We start from the raw sequence: 20,764 nt of genomic DNA, 5'->3' as shown, positions 1-20,764 counted from the left end.
TTTTCATAATAGATCGAGATGATCCATGGTAGAGGCCATTGGCATAATCCAGTTTGGATAGTACAAGCGAGATAGCAGCTTGCACCTTGTGTGGAAATCCGAGGTGGGGGAAGATGCATTGTAGAGTCTTCAAGGTGATGAAACTTGTTTGTCCTAATTTGTCCACTTGGGCATTCATTGTTAACTTGGAGTCCATGGAGATTCCAAGGTTTTTAACTTCCTTGGATAATTGAGAAGGTGGTCTGAGATTGTTAGGGCAGGCGCACAGTCGGTCATAATTTTTCCAGTCATAACATATGAGTATTTCTGTTTTGGAGGCATTTAGTTTGAGATGGCTCCAAGTCATCCACTGATCAACGGCTCTGAGGCAACTGAAGATTAGTGAGTTATGTCCTTTGATTTGAGGAATGCATCTGCCACTTTTCAGATGTTGGTTAATACAGTCCTCCAAGGTTTGGAAGCCTATAGTGCAGCCTATCTCCATGACATAGCTGTCTTTAGCTCCACCTGGCATGACCACCTGGTCCACCTCTGGAATGTTTTGGAGGCCCTGAAAAAGGCAGGCCTCACCATCAGGGCCTCTAAGTGCCAGATAGGGCAGGGGAAGGTTGTATATCTGGACCACCTGGTAGGTGGAGGCCAGATTCAGCCATTGCAGGGGAAGATCCAGACTTTTAGAATGTACTCCCCCTATAACACAGACCCAGGTGAGAGCCTTCCTAGGCCTCACTGGGTACTACAGGAGGATGATCAATAATTATGGCTCCATTGCAGCCCCTCTTAATGGTCTCACATCTAAAAAGATGCCAAAACACTTTTATGGACAGCTAGCCATGTGCTCTGCAACAGTGTTAGAAAGCCCTGACTACTCTAAAACATTCATTGTCCAAACTGATGCTTCAGACGTAGGGGATGGGGGCAGCTTTCTCAGCTCAACACTGAGGGTTAGGATCAACAAGTTGCTTTTATAAGAAGAAGTTGGACCCCTAGAGAGAAGCGCTGGTCAGCTATAGAAAGGGAGGCCTCTGCTGTGGTCTGGGCCTTGAAGAAGCTGAGACCATTCATGTTTGGCAGTCACGTCACTGTTCAAACAGACCACAAGCCCCTTCTATGGCTCAAACAGATGAAGGGGGAAAACCCCAAATTGTTGAGGTAGTCCATATCCCTAGAGGGAATGGACTATACAGTGGAACATAGACCTGGGAGTAACCAGTCCAATGCAGACGGACTCTCAAAATATTTCCACTTAGACAATGAAGACTCATCTGGGCAAGGTTAGCTTTCTAATACTGCATGGGGAAAGGGGTGTGTGTATGGGAAAGTACCCTCTTTCTTGGCATGGTTACCCCCATTTTCTGCCTGTTGTCAGTATGTTTGACTGTGTCTACTTGGTTCCTGCTAAGTAGGACCCCAGCAGTTTTGCTCTCTCCTCTAAATTGTACCTTTTTCTTCCCACAACTGGCATACTGGACCCCCCATGATCCATGGTATATGGCAACTAGGTACCCAGGGCACAGGGGTTCCAGGGCATCCCTATGGGCTGCAGCAGTTATTCTGCCACCTATTGGGAGCCCATGTAAATTGTTCTGCAGGCCTGCCATTTCAGCCTGCGTAAAACAAGAGCATGCACCCGTTTTCCCTACAGGTCACTATAAGTCACCCCTATGACAGGCCCTCTCAGCCCAGAGGGCAGGGTGCAGGTACCTGTGTGTGATGGCACACCTGCACTAGCAAAGGTGCCCCCACAAACTCCAGATCCATTTTCCGTGACTTTGTGAGTATGAGGACACCATTTTATGCATGTACTGGACATAGGTCACTACCTATGTCCAGCTAAATAATGGTACCTCCGAACCTGGGCATGTTTGGTATCAAACCCCAATACTGTTGCAAGTATTGGAAGTATGATTCCATGCACTCTGGGGGCTCCTTAGAGGACCCCTAGCATTGCTACCACCAGTCTTACAGGGTTTTCCAGTAGTCCAGCTGCTGCCACCACTCAGACAGGTTTCTGCCCTTCTGCTGCTTGATCTGCTCAAGCCTAGGAAGGCAGGACAAAGGATTTCCTTTGGGAAAGGGAGGTAACATCCTCTCCCTTTGGAAAAAGGTGTGACTGGCTTGGGAGGGGTAGCCTTCCCAAGCTACTGGTTTGGTTTCAAGGCACATTTGGTGCCCTCTGTGCATAAACCAGTCCACACCGGTTCAGGGACCCCCAGTCCCTGCTCTGGCATGAAACTGGACAATGGAAAGGGGAGTGACCATTCCCCTGTCCATCATATGTCCCAGGGGTGGTGCACAGAGCTCCTCCAGGGGGTCCCCGGGTTCTGCCACCTTGTTTCCAAGGTTAGCAGGGAACTCTGGAAGCATCTGAGTGGCCAGACCAGGCAGGTGACGTCAGAACCCCCTCCAGATAGGTGCTTACTTGGTTAGGTGACCAATCCCCCTTTCAGGACTATTTAGGCTCTCTCTCTTCGATGGGTCCTCATATTCGGCTTACAAGATTCCAGTAGGACGCCTCTGCTTCGACTTCTGGCCACTGGAACCGCAACTGGACCCTCCAGGAACCGACAAGCTCTGCTACAACACAGAAGACTTTTCTGCAACTTTGTTTCCACATCTCCTGCCAGCTTTGCAACATTTCCCCGGCTGAGCATCCTCAGAAGACTGCAACTCTTCAGCCTGCACAAGAAGAAGAAGGAATCTCCGTTAGCGTGAAGGAGTCACTCCCCTGCAACCGCAGGCACCTGCAGCAGGCGACGATCGGCTGTGTCGATCTCCTCTCATCTTCAGCTGCGTGGATCCTGCATCACCGGTGGTGGTCCAGAGTAGTCCTCAAGGTCCTCTCTGCCAGCTGTCTAACTTTGGTGGAGGTAAGCATTTGCCTTCCCATGCAGGACAGCACCCCTGCGCACAGCATCTCTTGCAGCTGCCAAGGCTTGTTTGCATCTCCTCCAAGGGATCTTCAGGTGACGTGTAGCTTCAGTCCCCAGCACTCCATCCTGCAAAGCACAGCCTCCTGTGTGGTTCTCCTGCGATGTGGGATCCTCTTTTGTAGTGCTGTGTGAGCTCCTCCTGCGGCTCCTGTGCCCCTGCCCTGTGGAACTCCCCGGGGTGCTTCCTCTGCTCCTGTGAACTCTCTGTGATGCTGAGGGTCCTCTGTGACACCTCCTCCTGGCTTGAGTCCTCCTGGGCCTTGAGGGTCAACAGCAGCACCTCTTTTCCTTTAACTGCAAGTTTGCCTTTGTCAAGGCTTGTTGGTGAAAATCCTGCACCGACACCCATCTGCAATCTTCCTTCCAGCGTGGGACTCCATCTGCATCCATCAGGAACTCTTCACCGGCTCCAGGGCTGCAGTGCTGACCTGTTCTTCATTACCGTCGACCAACTCCTGGATCCACATCTGGGTGGGTAGTACCTCCTACTCCTCCTGGACTCTACTGTGACTCTTGGACTTGGTCCCCTCTCTCCACAGGTCTTCTTTCTTCGCTGGTTTTCTTTCAGTCTTCTCTGGGTGTCTTCCTTTTCTTCTTTTCCTCCTTCTGGGTGGTTTGGGGAAAATCCAGTGTTTTACTCCTGCATTCCTGGTCGATGGGGGGTATTGTGTTACTTACCTCTGTGGTTTTCTAGTACTTCCAGCTCCCCTTTACACATTTTACTTACCTAGGTGGCGGTGCCTTGTTTGCATTCCATTTTTTTTGTATATGGTGTGTGCTACCCCTAGGGTCACTATTGGTTATCGCTATTTGCACTGTTTTCAAACCTTTCGATGCCTGTTTCTGATTACTAGTGTATATTTTGGTTTATTACTTACCTCCTAAGGGTGGGTTACCTGTCTAGTATTTTGTGGTGATATGTTCCAAAAATAAAGTATCTTTCATGTGTGCAAGTGCTGTGTGACTACAGTGGTATTGCATGAGCTTTGTATGTCTCCTAGATAAGCCTTGGCTGCCCATCCACAGCTACCTCTAGAGAATCTGTCTTCTAGACACAGCCTACACTTCACTAAGAGGGGATACCTGGTGTGAGGTGTAAGTACCATAGCTACAAGGCCAGCTTCCTACACCAGGCCACTGCCTACTTCACTGGTTCCCCCACACTCCCAAAACCAAGGTGACTAGTAAGTTTGCAGATTTGGGGCTGATATTAGCCAAACGTGAGCTCACTTGACACTGGAAGGACCAGAGGGGCCTTGGCTAATGACACAGTGCAAGAAACTGGAAAGGTGGACAGATTGTGAGGGGTCATTCCTAGTAAGAGAAGTGCAGCAAACACACTGCCCATGCACAAGGGGCTTTGGTCAACAGTCTGAAACACCCTGTTCTTTCTTCACAGGAGGCCTCCCCAATGCCCAACCCCCCAGGAACTCTCACCACAGAACCATAATCAATAACCCCCGGTGACTTCATGCTTCCCCTAGTTAGAATATAGCTTCCACTCTTGCTTCGTAACCATAGCGACTCTGGAAAATGTCTTCACCCAATATAGAATACAGACACAAAACTGACGCTAGACCTAGACTGCTTCAGATTTCCGACTCGGGGGGAAAGAGATGGTGGGTTTTCAGAGCAAGAACAAGAAATACCATACTGCTTTGAGACATGAAGATACTGTAATACACTACACTATTCCAGCTCTTGCTTTGAATATCTTTTTTGTTGTTGCAAAAATCTAATAAAATCTGTTTCCAAAAAAACAGGAATTGGGATGGAAGGGCTGCGAGCAGGCACAAGAACAAACAGAAGTTAGGAGGGAGGGCATGGAACAGCAACAACACTAACATCAACAGAGGGAATGGGGAGTCAGGCTGCAAAAGGGAGGAAGAGAAGGAAAGGGTTAAGTAAAGAAGGTAGCCAGCTAAGAAAGCTGCACTGCATAGAGTGCTTGAGTCCAAAGAAAAAATAGCACGTATGGAATGGGCAGTGGAAGACAAACAAGTAATGCAGCCGTGCTCCAGGGGTCGGACAAACACACAAAGAGGAAGGGAGCCTACGTCAGCCTACCTATAAGAAGCAAGTAAATGAGAGATAAAGGAGCCAAACAACGGTAAGTAATGGGTGTACTCCAACCTCACTGATTGAAAACAAAATGTCTTGAAAAGACAGAACAATTCTATCTATGTGAGACCTAAAAAGGCACATTTTCTAAGTAGCCAAGTTTGGTGTAAATCCATTCAGTAGTTTTGGCTATATCTTTTGGCAATAAATCCTAAAAGGGCTAAAGTGGAAAGTTACTGTTTTTGTCATTCCCCTATTCCTATACCTTTTTTATGGGTGGATATTTAAGCAGCATTGTAATAACTGATAAGTCTTTCAATATACAGAGGCCTAACACTCAGATCCAGATGGTTTATGTTTATTTCATACCAACCATCATCAGACAAAGGAAGGTCAAATAATGTTAAATGCATTTTAAGAGAGGTGATTAAGTCTGCTCTGAGTTTACCTCAGTTTTCAACTTTTCATCAAAGTATGTTTGCAATACTCACCAAGAACAATCGATATCTTCTGTTTGGAGCTGTTGCGTAAAATACGTTGTGCACACAATAAACACTCTGTTGTCATGGCCTTCAGTGTCTAAATTACAAATAATATCGAGCACTTCTCTGCAGTCCACTTTTGAAATCTACTGTTAGAGTCCAGTGGTAGTAAGTAGATTTCAGTCTTTGGTTGTTAGGGTTTAGTTTGGTTATCGAGGAACGACAGAGAAGCCACCCACACTGTGCAGTGCTTTCAGGCATCAAGTCCACTCAGGAGCAATCTCCCCTCTAAATGTTTTTCTCTGTGTAGGAAAACAGTATGTGTGTGATCCTTTACTTAGCTATAAGCAAATGCAAGTGTAGAAGCCTAATAATCAACAAATCAAATATGCATTGAGAATTCAAAGTAGTACATTTATTTAACACAGCAGCACGGAGCATAGACTCTCTCTGTTCTAGCTTGAAAGACATGAGGTTTTATAGGTTACAGTACATGTTGCACCAAGGTACATAGCCAATCAGGACACACCCCGCTTATGTACAATGCAAAGATGTATCCATACATTAATCAACACAAGACACTTAGCTGTATTTGGAGATAGACTTACGAAATGTTCTGCAACCGAGGCAAAGTGGCAGTTGATACGTACACTCACAGTCTCATGGTTTCCTTAATGTCTCAAGACCTTGGGTCACTGCAAGCTCAACACAGGGCATTAGGCCTTTGGATATTCTTCAAAGTCATACATTAAGGGTCACAAAATGGACCCAAAAATAAAATGGCTCCCACATCGGTATTACAGTGAGACATACTGCAAATCCTTACTAGGTTTTTGGAGCAGAGTCTTCATTCAAGATTTTGCTTTTAAAGAAACGCCAACAGCACCATCCAATCTCAATAAATGCAGCAAAAACTAAGGCCCTCATTACAAACTAGGTGGGAAAACCCGCTGAGTTCAGCACCGATGGTCAACAGAAGACCGCCAGCATGCAGAACCCCCGCCAGCCACATAAAGAACATTCAGCTGGGCCGGCGGGCGGAAACAGTGTTTTCGGGAGCCGGCCCAGCTGAATGCAGGGCCTGAACATTGACGCCGGCTCCAAATGGAGCTGGCAGCAATGTAGCAGTGTGGCAGGTGCAGCAGCAGGTGCCAAGTGCATGGGCAGTGCAATGGCCCCAAGGGGGGCCCTGAGTCATCCATTCTGCCAGCCTTTCCCTGGCAGGGTATACCGCCAGGGAAAGGCTGGTGGAACTTGAATCATTATCCGGCAGGCAGCGCTGCTTGCAGCGCTTCCCTGTTGGATATGAAACTCCGCCACGCCCATGCTGCCTGATGTCGGAAGCCTGGTGGAGTTTCAACAGTGGCGGTTCTGCCACGAACATTATATGGCGGTCTGGACCGCCATGTCGGTGGTGGTAATTGCCACCACCACCGGCATGGCGGCCCAGACCGCCATGTTCATAATGACCGCCTAATTGTCACCTAAATGGAACCATACTCATGATCAGTGTCATCCAGCATGCCTTAGGGTTTTCCGGTTTCTTGCCTATTTGTCTATGTTAAGCTCACCTTTGTCATAACTCTTCAGTCCCAGTATAGGTTCCAAATATAATCAAGCGAACATTACTCCAGGCATACATTGCATGCTCTATTGAATGAAGGAGAGTTTTTTACTTTATAAACTGAGATAAAAACAATATTTTACAATAAGAGCAACAGAACACAACTCACTGCCCATTGTCTGGATCTGAGGCCTCAATTGACCTCTTTGGTTTAAGCAAGGCCTTCAAAGGTACCGTGGGAATTCACTTTGACTGCCTGCTCACCTCCAAATCACAAGTCAATGCTGAGTATAGGGTCATCAACATACAGTTCTTCCTCCTCATGAAAATCCTCCCACTACTCAGTCTACTACTGAATTGAACTTGAGAAGGTCTTAGTTTGGGCATTCCTTGATTACTATCATGGCAACTGGAGTTTCATGATTCGGTGGCATTCACCACCTAATTATGGATTTACCACACTCTAGCAATGTGATACCATCAATAGAATATAGGCAGCAGTGAAGTCAGGGGTATAATGTAATGTTTAGAATAGGCTCTATGGTGACCAGTTGGTGGGTGGCAGGAGATAAGGATACAAGCTGCATACTGCCTGCTACACTGTAAAGAATACAAACAAGGACTCTGTCTTTTGTCCTGTCAGTGTACTCTTTCTCCTACTCCTCACAATTTGGTGATGAGTTACGGTGAAATTAAAGGACTTTTAGATGTAAAATTAGTGCACCTGATAAAGAAACCGAGGAACCAAGAAGCGATAAGAAAGCTTTCCGACAAGCCTCCAAACAGCTCATGAGAAGAAATGCTGCTTAGTAGAATTGCTGACCGATTGTTGAAAACAAGTCATGTGATATTCCAGCGTGTTAAAGAAAATCAAATTGCTTTGTGCTTTATGGTTCTCCTTCGCTGCATTTGATAGTAATCTGTACTCTATAAACATGTTTTTAGATATGAAAAAGAAAAATAAACGCGTGTCACGGTGCTGCAGACACTGAACTGCAGTTTTGTGCAATCGCACACACACACACACACACACACACCTATATATACACTAGTAAGATCTTGTCTGATATAGAAAGGAGATGCTGCAGTACTGTGGTCCTCTGAGCATTATCATATTTTTTATGGTCCACCTTTTGTGATTGTGACAGATTATCAAGCATAAACAATTATTTTTGGAAGTCTCAAAGACAAAATGTCTTCACCTATTGAAAGGTGGGCAATAAGGCTTACGGACTATGCTTTTAAAAGTGTTCACAGACAAGATAAGAATTATAACCCGAGTGATCATCTGTCTAGACATCCATTTGAAGGCAGAGGGGACACATGATCCATAGTTGAACAGTATACACGGTTTATTATTAGATCTGCGGTGACTGAAATAACATCAGAAAAAGATTTGATAGAGGCATCTATGATTGATGACTCAATTCAAACGCCAAAAGAAATAATGTCTATGAATAAATGGAGACGTATCGATAACACAACACTGTTTAGCTACAAGGCGAGAAAGAATGAGAGCGACAAGAATCGTAGCTTCACATGAAAAGCAGAGGATTATCTGCGACTAAGGAATTGTGATTTACAAAATTGGATAGTGAAGTTAATTAAGTGGCACAGTCATCTATATCAATGTACAACAAAAGAAAAAAGAAGCAGTGTGGTCCACTTTAGCAACAGATTTCTGTGGACAATTAGATTCTTGACAATATTGATTCGTTTTTATTGATGCATGTACCAATTTTCTAATAGTTAAAATGATATCTTCAATTTCTGCCTCTAGTGTACTTCCTGTTTTTAATGATATTTTCTCTATATTGAGCATACCAAATGGGATAAAGACTGACAATAGACCACCAACTTCTTGGGTGTATTTATGGCCACAAGCAAATGGAATAGTGAAAATGCCGATGGCTACCATCAAGAAAGCAGTGCAAAGAGCAAACCGGACTCAATTATTTGGAAATCATGTGCTGTGACAGGTCCTAAGAAATTACAGAAACGCACCACATCCTTCAGTGGGCAGATGTCCATCAAGAGCTGATATTTGGATAGTCTTGACAGACTTGTCTTTCACATTTTATTGCTGAAGCTCCAAAGGAACATGATGATATTCTGCAAAACAATAAAGAATCTAAAGACAAAATAAGAATGATGCTGCTAGAAGAAGAGGAATAATACATGAAAAAAGATATAAGATGGGTGTTTAGTGTTAATAAATTTGCACCACGTGAAGAAATCACAGAGCTTTTTCCATTATTCTCCACTAAAAATAATAAGACTAAGTGGAACAGCGATCACGGTGCATGAATGAAAATAGATAAATAACTAGAACCAAATCTCATTTCAAGAGAATTAGAACTAGAAAAGTAATTGATATCTCAAGTAATGAAAATGCTTAGATTCAACAACAGCAAAGTCGGCTGAATAGAATAACTGAAGAGGTTTAATCACATGTACGTGAAAGTTTGGAAAGAGAAAGTGTTATGCCCAGAAGATCTACACAAGATTAAAAAAAAACATAATGACTCAGTGAACAATGTTGATTCATAATTATATTGTGCTTTTAGGTTGTGCCTATGACAGCAAATGCGCTGTCACTAACAGGACATTTTGCTAGTTTACAGTAGCCTTAAAGGGCGCTCACTACATACCATTGTAGTGTGGTTAGTTTTACGTATTCATTGCGCTTTAGCTTCAGGCTTTAGGCCTTTGTGCATTTTGCCCTGAATATATTTTATTCATTTGCTAATAGCTTAGAGCCTCTGTGCACTTTGCTCTACATGCTTTTTATTAGGCTTCGTACTGTTATTTTTCAAATAGCCAGTTCTACGGTGTTGTTTTTTATTCATATCACACTGTTTTGCCTACTCTGCACTAGAGTTCTCCATAACATATTTACTCTGTGCTTCAGTCAAGGATACAGTCTGGTACATTGCCGATAGACGTGGTAAGAGTTTAGACTCTGCATTCCTGCGTAGGGACATTTTGTGATCTCGCTGACATGTTAGTTATAAAATCTCTTCCTTGTCCCAGTACACGCAAGAGGGAGATTCCGACCAGGGAACCACAACTTGACGCTGACTGCCTCGTTGCAGATGCTGAACCAAGATCACGGGCCTTTGCTCAGGTATGAGTGTATCCGTCTCCCTAGTGATACAGAAAGGCAAGCTGAAAGCTTAACATGCTGTGCTCTAAATAGAACAAGCAGAGGGAGAGTAGAAACGGTTAGGAATTATGATAGCTTTATTTCTATGTTTTACTCTCCTGGTTACTATATCCATCCTACTATGTTGTATTGTTCTGGTTATTGCGGCTCACGCCTTAATATCTAAAATACAGTCGTTTTATTAAAACATTATATAAAACTTATACTGTCTTTGTCATTTGTATATGAGACCATATTGTGAATGAGAGAGTTGGTTTGGATCTGAGTGACCACGACTTCCCTGAGAAGTTCCAAATATGTCATGCGCTCGGCTGCCCAATCATTTCTTCCCCGTGGGAGAAATGAGGCACTGCTAGTTAGCCGGAGCAACAACCGGATTTAGGGTGACAGAGTTCCTTACACGTGGCTCAGACTCAGTCCCCCACACTGTTATCGATCCTGCTGCCTAGAAATCCAGTAGTCTCATTTAGGATAATGAGAGCCCACACGACATGGCGCCGCCAACGTTTGGTCTGGCTCTAATGTTTGGGTCCGACTGACTCTCTCGGTCTCGTATATATTTTGACTCCTCGGTTCCGTATGCGGAGACGTCCGTGGGGCTGAGGGTTTCCGCCACCACAGGTTGGGTACATCCTATTGCTTAGTGGTTGGTTGTTCAAGCTTGAACTTTGAAAGGAAAAAAACCCGATATTGGTGTGCCTTCTCTGGCCTGCAGCCGTTTTTTATGAAATGGCGAATCCTAATGTAGTGAACATAGCAGTTAATATGCAACATCCGCTCACGGGACATCTATTGACACATGGACTGACAGTCCAGGGGGGTCCAGTCACTTTTGTGGTGGACGCCCATGCAGCCTATAGAACGGAACTTTTTTATTCTTGGGTCGCTTTTCCAGCAGTGGATGGGGGAACAAATACTTTTCACGAATACACAGTTGGAATGCCCCTGGACAATACAGGGCTTACGCTTATTTAGAAATACCTCTATCTTATCAAGAACACCATAATTGGCTTGATGGTGCCCTCCCACACACAATAGCACAAGTAAGGTTAGGTCCACTGAGTAATGATGGTCCTACCTGGCCTTTATTGGCCACATATACACCACATCCTGCGGTTGCTCAATTGGCAGTGGTTGAAGTTCGTCGTTTATATACAGAATTAACGGATACATATAGACGATTAGTTCAGTTTGTGATGCAGACATTAAATACGAATGCAGCGCGTGCTGCTCCAGCGCACCCACAGGCGGTGGTTCCGGGTCTTAATCCGGCCACTGTACACTCAGTTATGGGTAAAGCACCGGCTAAACGAGAGGAGACTCCGTTTTGGCTGGCGCAAAAAATTAATACGCTGGACGCAGTATTTCCCCATACGGGACCTCAGGATAAACATAGAATTTTGACGATGTGTTTGCCGTACGGGATGGTTCCTCCGGTGGACCTTTGTAATACCTGGGGCACGGTGTTTGCCGCGCTCTACACTACGGCACACGGTACACCGACATTAGCTAATTTACCGGACGTACTTAAGCAGATACAGGAAGAATATGGGGCTGCCCCTGCCTTGGATTTGGGCATGCAGTTGCTGGGCAATTTTGCCACAGTTTCTTCTATTATTTTGAGTAATCTCAAAGGAGAGGCAGTAGCACTAGCAGTGCGTATGCGTCTTCGGGATGTTCCGCTGCTTCAACAGGAGCAGGAGCTTCCGAGAATAATAGCGGAAACATATTCTAGTATTGGTCGTGATAGCCTAGGGGCTAGACCACAAAAACCCCAGTTACAGGGTAAAAATAATAAAGATCATGCTAAACAGCAACAACCTGAGGGTTCGAAAAAGCGCTGGGAAAAGAAACAGCAAACACCTAAGAAGGATGATGGGCAGTCTCCGCAACCGGAGACCCCTCAGAATAAGTATAATCTCAGGAATAGGGATACTTTGAAGACGCCTGATAGATATCAATATACTGATACACGCCAATCTCGTTCCTTTCAGGACTCCTCGGAAAAGAGAAGTGAGAGAGGTGGGCGGTCAGAGCGGAGGACGGAGTACGTGAAACCGAGACAGGATTCACAACGCTCAGCGGAGGTTTCTATTAAACAAGAAGAGAAACCGCTGCAACAGAAACAGCAATTTAAAAAGAAGAAAGTGGCAGCTGTCTCAGTTAGACATGCCGCTCAAGAAGAGAGTTTTCTTGACGAACAAGACATGGGCGTTAGCACTGTTAGACAGCGCGGCAGAGGTCACAATAGTTCTCCGGAGTCTTCTAGAGCATCTGGAGGTGAAAGCAACTGATGACTTCATACAAGTCGAGACGGCGGATATGCGAGTCTCTGATCCTGATAGAGTATATGAAGTAACTCTGCGATTGGAAGGGGACATTGACCGTGTTATAAACGCCATTTTTTGGGACCATGTGGTAAAGTCATATGATGTTCTGTTGGCCGAACAAGATTGGCCACCTGACTTTGTTCGCGACTGTCCAGTTGGGGAGGAGGTTATTACACCTTCCTTCTCACCACTTGTTCCGAGAGAACTCGCGGAGTCCTATAGTAAATCATGGGCTCTAGCACAGGCTCCCGCCTTGTATAGAAATAACGTGGGGTGGGACAGACAATCACCTTATCATGTAATACCGATAAAGGGCGAACCTCAGCCACAACCGCAATATCCTATCAAATTTGAAGCTAGGGCATCGGTTAGGAAAATTCTTACTGAATTGGAGTATCAGGGTGTTATTGAGCCCTGTGTCTCGCCGATGAATAATCCCTTGTTTCCGGTTGCTAAACCGGACCATTCATATAGGATAGTGGTGGATTACCGACATTTGAATAGTCATACACGCACATATGCAATACAAAATTCACATAGCGCAGCGCTTATGAATAATATAGTGCGTAAAAAATACAAAACAACATTGGATATCTCTAATGGATTTTTCTGCCAGAATATAGCGCCCGAGAGTCGGGACTATACCTGTTTCAGTGCGTTTGGCTCTCAGAAAATTTTTTTGTCGTTTGCCTCAGGGGTATAAGAATAGCCCAGGACTGTTTTCGGCTCGTGTAACTGAAATGATGCATGAGCTCGACCCTGAGGCATTATCATATGTTGATGACATATATCTGACAGATGATGAGATTCTGCAACCTCTAAGGCGTGTATCGCGCATTGTTGTGGGATTTGCAGATATTGGCTATAAGTTCAATTTTAAGAAATCAAAGATTGCTTTCCTCAGCGTCATTTTCCTGGGATATGAGTTGTCGAGTGAGGGCAAGAGCTTAGCGCCACATTTTTTGGAGAAATGTGCTTTATTGCAGCCTCCTAATACGGTTCGGAAGCTCCAGTCATTGTTAGGGTTTCTGAATTTTGGCAGAACTTACATTCCTGAATATGCAACGCGTATAAAACCATTATACGAGTTCATTCGCCCGAATTTTTCGAGTAAACTTTGGACGATTGAACATACACACATACTGCGAGAATTACAGAGTGATCTTTTAGCAGTTAAACACTTACACACTCGGGACAATAAGACACATTTAGTGATCAGGGTAATACCTGGGGCTGTTGGGTTTACTTATGTCACCTTTAATGAAGGGGAGACTGTCCCGATTGCATACAAATCTCACTTGTATTCGGCTGCAGAGCAACGTTTTGCACAAACTGAGAAAATTCTCACTGCAGTACAGATGGCTGTTATTAAAGAAAGACCGCTGGCCCAGGGTCAACTCATTGTTGTCGTTTCCCCGGTTCCGGCCTTAGAGGCTGTTACTAAAGCGAGTGTTCCTAATTCGAAGGCTCTACACCCGCGATGGATACAATGGGCTACGTCTTTGACAGCCACTGATGTAGATTATGTATTTGACCCTAAACTGCAGACTCAAGAATTTCTTCAATACGAAATAGAATACCCTGTTCCTGCTGGTACATTGCCTATTGACCAATATGAAGTGGTCATGTATACTGATGGCTCTGCGCAACCGGCGGTTGGGACTAAACAACAATATTCTGCTGCATGTGCGGTGGTGAGCGGCACTATGGAGGGGGAAGTGTTCTGCCCCCGACATACTTATACTAAAACCTTGGGAGATTGCACGGCACAGCTGGCTGAGCTCAAAGCTCTATTGTTAGCATTGGAGCATGCGGATCCGGCACTTTTAACCTTGCTGGTCTGTGACTCCTACTACTGTGTGCAGTCTTTCAACGAATATTTACACTATTGGAAGATGAATAGGTTCAGAGATTCTAAAGGCAACACCATTAAGCATAAAATGTTGTGGGGTAAAGTTGCGGATCTAAAGTAAACGCTTCCTAATGTCCATGTTGTGCATACACTTGGACACCAGTGCGTTGGAATACACGTTGCTGGGAATACTTTGGCTGATGAAGCCGTGAAATCGGCAGTGGCTGTCGCCACAGTAGCCGCAGTGACTCGTTCGAGTTCAAAACCAGACACAGAAATTTCAGCTACCATAAAGGCTACGGCTGATGGCACACCTTTTCCTAAGGGATTTCCTTCAAAATATAGTTACTGCTTGAATGGTGCGCTAAATGCTACTGTTACAATTCCAGGCATTGGTGTATGTGAAATTCCCAATAAAATTGAAAGACCTCGATTGATTTCTGCAGCACATGAGGGGGTGGCTTCTGCACATGCTGGGGTGGCTGCCACAATTTCACTTTTACAGGCTCGTTACTGGTGGCCTGGTCTCTATAAAGAGACGAAACAGTATGTCCTTTGTTGTGACATTTGTCAACAAATTAAGACATCGTCGGCTAGACGCCCGCAGCAGACGCCCCTTCTGATTTCAAACAAACCATTACAGTGTGTGTACTTGGATCATTGTGGTCCGCTGACACCAGATAGTGCATACAAATATATATTGGTTGCTGTAGATTCGTGCTCCAGATTTGTATGGGTATGGCCACAACGCTCGGCTGACGCTCGCACTGTTATTAAGGATTTGCGCATCTTTGTCGATATATTTGCAGTTGCGGCTTTTCATTCGGACCAGGGCCCTGCTTTTGCCTCTAAGGCATTCAGGGACACCATGGCTCCGTTGGGGTCCAACTCCAATTCTCGTCTCCATTTCATCCCGAGGGAAATTCTGTCGTGGAGCGTTTAAATCGTGATTTAAAGCAGTCCTTAACGGCCAGAGTTATAGGTACGGGTCGTGGTTGGCTAGCCCACCTGTATGGAGTACAGAGAGCACTTAATAACTTGCCTAGAAGGTCACTGGGGGGTCGTACTTCATATGAGTGCCTGTTCGGAACACGAATGTATGTTCCTGATCTAGATGGTCCTGGTGTGGAGGCGGCAGATACGCCCTTTGACATAAATGATCGTGTCACTGTTTTGCAGGATTTACAACAATTCCGTGAAGATAACTCTTCTGCCAATGCTGCCTCCTCAGGAATTAAGGATGAGCCAGTAACACCTACTGGTTAGATACCCAGGATTGGGGATCTGGTGCGTGAAAAGGTCGCAGTTAAAAAAGAATTTGGTCCTTCTTATCGAGAACCTGTCCCTGTGTTAGGGGTAAGCGGCACGAGAACTGTGATTTTACCGCCGCTGCGAGGGGCCAAAGGAAATCGCTTTGTTTCCATTGATAATGTCAAGTTACAACATGTGGCCGATTGTGCACAGCAAACCAAGAGGGACACCCAGTAGTTCCGGAATCCCTCTCACTACTGGGGATGAGGTCCCGCTGCAGGTGATTTTCACCGACACTGTTTCCTCTCCGAGCTTGGGGAGGGTGGATGATGATCTTGCGATCGTTCCACCGACGGCGTTTAATATGGAATCTTGTGATCAAATTGCTGTACGTTCTACTGATGTTTCTGAACATGTGGTTTATAGCGTGCCACGGCGGGAGCCTCCGTCTGCTTCTTCGTTCAGAGTTGCACCTTTTGCTAGAACTGCTTCTGGCTGCTTCAACGACGCTGATAATGATGGGTCCGGCTCTTCGTCTTCAATGTCTTCTGTCCACGGTCCACAACGGCTGCTGGGATGGCTTAAACGAACATATTTTGTTTTTCCTTGGAACTATTTTTGGCTATTTTTGGCCGTGATGACTATATTATTATGGTTGGGATTTGTGGTTACTTTTTTTCTAATAATACATGGTAATTTTCTTCCCGATCGATCTGACATTGAGCACGTGGAGACTGTGTTGAAACCACATTTTTCGTCTCATATGGTTCGAAGAGACTTGTCCACAGTGAACATTTCTGCTATACCAGTTCCGGATGGAATTGTGTGGGATAAAGTAATGTTTGATATATATGGTCCCACTGAATTGATTCAAATACCGTATGTCCTCAAATTATCTATGAATGATATTGTTATACCAGGCATTGTTTCTGATGATTGGGATGTGAAGACAGTAGATTCTATGCTAACGGATTTGCAATATTATACTGTCTATGACGATGAAGATGCTTACCAGTTTAGAGATAATCATGGTGACATGTTTTGTTACAACTATTATGGACACCACTTTATTCATAAAGCTAGTAGCCCTAAGTCCATGTTTAATTATGTGCAATGGGAACATTGCTCGACTCCTCCACAAGGGAGTTCAAAAACGTATTATGACAAATTTGCATATTTTACTGGGCATGATCCGCGTAATGCTAGGTCCTACTATTTTAAAGTTACACCGTATTCTAATAAGCAAATGTTATTGACCGATACTAAATTACTGTATTCTAATTTGTTTGTATCTAAACTGTCGGTCGAGGGATATGAATACTGGTTCAAAACTGTTGACTTGAAAAGTGTTTGGGGTACGAAAAATTGGCAAATGCGAGGCAGGGACACGTTATTTAGAGCATGTATTATCCCTGTGCAGATGATTTTCCTCAATGACACAGTACAACAGACTAGCTGTTTGGGCTTAGCGACGATTAAGGAATTAACTTTGCCTAGTATACCTGTCCCTTCTAAATTAAAAAATTGGCAGCTCTATGTGAATGCTACTTTCAGTGACTTTACACATTGGGTCCAGAATGGTACACTTAACACTTCATCGTTACATCCAGGCGGGTGGTTATTATGGCCTGTAGACACTAATATGTGTCATCAACGTTTTGTCTCCTCTTCAGGGGGGTTCAGGACTAGTAGGGCAGACCCTCGTTACGTTTCACCAGAACATGCTGATATTATAACTACATACAGTGTCGGGAAGCTTTGTCAACAATGGTTGAAGTCCTCCACGCTGGATGCAGTTAAGTCCCATCTCATGTTACTGTCTAATAATACTGATTTACAAGATTTTTTGTCAGGTCCCAGAGTACCACGGAAGAAAAGGTTCTTATACGAGGTTTATAATGAGATTTGGAAGCTTTCACAACAAGAAGCTGCAGCCCGGTTGAGGCAGATTGATCAAGCAAATCTGATGCAGACTTTGTCTGTTGTTGATAATGGCATGCATACCCTTTCTGAACGTGTTTACACGATTGACAGCATTGTGTCCTCTGCTATAGACATTATTAAATCGGACATGTCTTCTTTATATCATGGGCAGAGTCAGACACGATCCATCATGCAGCTGGGTTGGACTCTTCAGACCTTGAAGGCGGGTCGCGTTCCATGGCAGCACGTTCGTGCCAGAGAGATCTTTATCTCTTTTAATTTGAGTCGTCAACAACAACTGATGGCTAAAAAGGAAGCGACATATGTTATGTTAAATATTGAAAAATTAGAGAAACTGCCTTTCACGGTAGCTGAGATTCCGTCAGCTGAATGGTTGATCCATGGGGTTATTAATTTGCCTATCTCTACTTTGCAATTTACTTCGTGTTTGAAGCACATTCCGGTGGGTAGATATGAACTATTGGGAGACAGTTACATACACGAGGTGTGGGACCTTCCCTTTCAGTACAGATGTGTTAATGGTTTGAAGGAGGTTTTTCTTAGCGGCAGCGAATGCGAAGCTTCTGTCAGCCATTCAATGGTTTGTAAACAGCTGTCCTTGCACGGGGCGTGTAACGCTTCGATTGCTAACTTAGCTTGTTATCTGAAGGGAGTTCCAGTCCCGGTTATTAAAAACACTTTCCAGGTGCTTTCTAACGGCAGTTACATTGTTCTTAACAGCGAACGCTGCTGTGGCATGCGTGCCGGAATAGTTTACATCGTCGTTGTCAACAAGGCCGTTACGTGCTGCGGGAATGTGTTGTTTCCCCCCACTCAAATTAGGGAGGTAGCGGACATCTGGCCTCATATTGCTACTTCCAAGGTTGATTTCGACAAGTTGAGTCGGCTAAAAGCTTTATTGTTTCAAAAGCACGTGGCCCTTACATCTGCTAGCGAGACCTACGCACTTCAGGTGGCAAGGTCATCGGCGGAGATACAGTCCCTTTTGAATACTAACTTTCCGACTCACTTCGGTGAACTTGTGGGATGTATATTTAATGCATCCAGCACTGCTGGTATTGCACATTTTTTCAAAGTCGTTGGTGTTGGTTTTGCTAATACCTTCTCTTCCATATTCGGTTTGATACCTTCGGCTATACATTCTATTTTCGGAAGCATTTTTGGGGGTTTCCCGATTACTTTGGCTTTATTGGCTGGAGTCTTGCTGTTATTGCTATTTTTTCGCAATGGCTGTCCCGTCACGACGAGATCCTGTACTGCTGCTCCCATCAGCGCAGCTGTGTCGTGAACGCATGATGCAGCATTTTGGAGCAACACTCCTGGGACATTTGGAGTGCGACTGGTCTCTGTCATTCAGACCGGTTTTGGATTGTGTGCAACCCGTGTTTCGATGCCTTTGGTGCTCGTTTGAACATGCACTGGCTTTCTGTCTCTCATTGCAGCGCCCTCCAATGGTCGATACTGATCTGTTGATGTTCCCGATGAGGGCTCATTCCCAGACTTGTGCACTACGGATGCGCTTGCTTCGTGAGGCAGTTTATGAGATTCCCTTCCTGGAGGAAGATGGTATTGTCTCTTTCATAGGCCCTGCACGGGGTGCCGCCCTGAGTGGTTTTGGGGCTTTGGATCACACCTGCTCCATGGTACTTTGTGGCGTGGATCTTCCGATATTGACATATATCGAGGTGGAGGAACTCCTACGTTCTATTGCTTCTGTCTGATGATTGGATTTTTACAAAATTGACACTATCTTGAATTTGGTTGTGCTCACATGTTACCTAAATTTATGACTTTATTGTCTTCTCACCTTGTCGAAATACTTGTTTTAGATTTGGTTTATGTTTAGGGCATCCTTTTATGTTATTGGAACCACTTGCTACCGACAAGGGGAGGGTGTAGTGTGGTTAGTTTTACGTATTCATTGCGCTTTAGCTTCAGGCTTTAGGCCTTTGTGCATTTTGCCCTGAATATATTTTATTCATTTGCTAATAGCTTAGAGCCTCTGTGCACTTTGCTCTACATGCTTTTTATTAGGCTTCGTACTGTTATTTTTCAAATAGCCAGTTCTACGGTGTTGTTTTTTATTCATATCACACTGTTTTGCCTACTCTGCACTAGAGTTCTCCATAACATATTTACTCTGTGCTTCAGTCAAGGATACAGTCTGGTACATTGCCGATAGACGTGGTAAGAGTTTAGACTCTGCATTCCTGCGTAGGGACATTTTGTGATCTCGCTGACATGTTAGTTATAAAATCACTTCCTTGTCCCAGTACACGCAAGAGGGAGATTCCGACCAGGGAACCACAACTTGACGCTGACTGCCTCGTTGCAGATGCTGAACCAAGATCACAGGCCTTTGCTCAGGTATGAGTGTATCCGTCTCCCTAGTGATACAGAAAGGCAAGCTGAAAGCTTAACATGCTGTGCTCTAAATAGAACAAGCAGAGGGAGAGTAGAAACGGTTAGGAATTATGATAGCTTTATTTCTATGTTTTACTCTCCTGGTTACTATATCCATCCTACTATGTTGTATTGTTCTGGTTATTGCGGCTCACGCCTTAATATCTAAAATACAGTTGTTTTATTAAAACATTATATAAAACTTATACTGTCTTTGTCATTTGTATATGAGACCATATTGTGAATGAGAGAGTTGGTTTTGATCTGAGTGACCACGACTTCCCTGAGAAGTTCCAAAGATGTCATGCGCTCGGCTGCCCAATCATTTCTTCCCCGTGGGAGAAATGAGGCACTGCTAGTTAGCCGGAGCAACAACCGGATTTAGGGTGACAGAGTTCCTTACACGTGGGTCAGACTCAGTCCCCCACACCGTTATCGATCCTGCTGCCTAGAAATCCAGTAGTCTCATTTAGGATAATGAGAGCCCACGCGACACCATTGGTTATGTTTACTGGCTCTCTCATTAGCTAGCTTTGTATTTGTTAACTTCTGTTGGCATCCCTTCTTTTTACTGTGTTTGTCCCTTCCCTGGGCCATGGCGAAAGTATTTGTGCTCTCTCATTTTTTGGGGGATCACACTATTTTTTCTTTGAAATTAATCATTTAACAAGAGTGTTTCTCCTCATTTGTGTTGCTTCCCCATTTATACTCATTGTGTGCAGTGTTCTGTTGTTTATTCCATCCTCCCATATACTTTGCTTACTTGTGGAAAACAAGC

General features: G+C 44.6%; 1 protein-coding gene and 1 long non-coding RNA gene across 4 annotated transcripts in view; one reads left to right on the top strand and one right to left on the bottom strand.

The window, feature by feature from the left end:
• Positions 1–20,764, top strand: part of AMPD2 (adenosine monophosphate deaminase 2) — a 353,387-nt gene that overhangs the window by 29,660 nt on the left and 302,963 nt on the right. The window lies entirely within an intron of this gene.
• LOC138299796 (uncharacterized) overlaps positions 1–20,764 on the bottom strand; it is a 148,375-nt gene that overhangs the window by 83,222 nt on the left and 44,389 nt on the right. The window lies entirely within an intron of this gene.

The sequence above is a fragment of the Pleurodeles waltl genome, chromosome 6 (genome assembly GCF_031143425.1).
Source record: "Pleurodeles waltl isolate 20211129_DDA chromosome 6, aPleWal1.hap1.20221129, whole genome shotgun sequence".
In the NCBI taxonomy this organism is placed as follows: Eukaryota; Metazoa; Chordata; class Amphibia; order Caudata; family Salamandridae; genus Pleurodeles; species Pleurodeles waltl.
This window is presented reverse-complemented; position numbering and strand designations above follow the sequence as displayed.